The sequence below is a fragment of the Cucurbita pepo genome, unplaced genomic scaffold, assembly GCF_002806865.2.
Source record: "Cucurbita pepo subsp. pepo cultivar mu-cu-16 unplaced genomic scaffold, ASM280686v2 Cp4.1_scaffold017792, whole genome shotgun sequence".
NCBI classification, from domain to species: domain Eukaryota; kingdom Viridiplantae; phylum Streptophyta; class Magnoliopsida; order Cucurbitales; family Cucurbitaceae; genus Cucurbita; species Cucurbita pepo.
Genome location: NW_019663524.1, coordinates 1 through 275, shown reverse-complemented (window position 1 = coordinate 275; position 275 = coordinate 1). Strand labels below are relative to the sequence as shown.

Sequence of the window (275 nt, the reverse complement as noted above, 5' to 3'; positions counted from 1 at the left end):
TTGATGCAATACAGTAGTGAGTATTCCGGCTTGTCACTCGAAAGACCTGTNTCTTTTGACAATTTTCACCGGATTTGAAACTGGATTGCTTGTTCCGAATCTTCGACTGATAAAATCTAGAGCGTTAACGACGGATCACTCTTTCTAAAGACGATTGGTAAAATCTAGAGCGTTAACAAACAACTTATCTTTTATGAGTCGTTGTAGTATATGGTGAGTATTCCTGCTTGTCATGCAGGTGACCCGGGTTCGATCCCCGGCAACGGCGCGATTTT

General features: G+C 42.3%; 1 non-coding gene across 1 annotated transcript; it reads left to right on the top strand.

Moving 5' to 3' along the window:
* Window positions 1-197: 197 nt before the first annotated feature.
* On the top strand, window positions 198-268 carry TRNAD-GUC. Its single transcript has one exon. It is a non-coding gene; the product is annotated as a tRNA-Asp (tRNA).
* The last annotated feature ends 7 nt before the right edge of the window (window positions 269-275 follow it).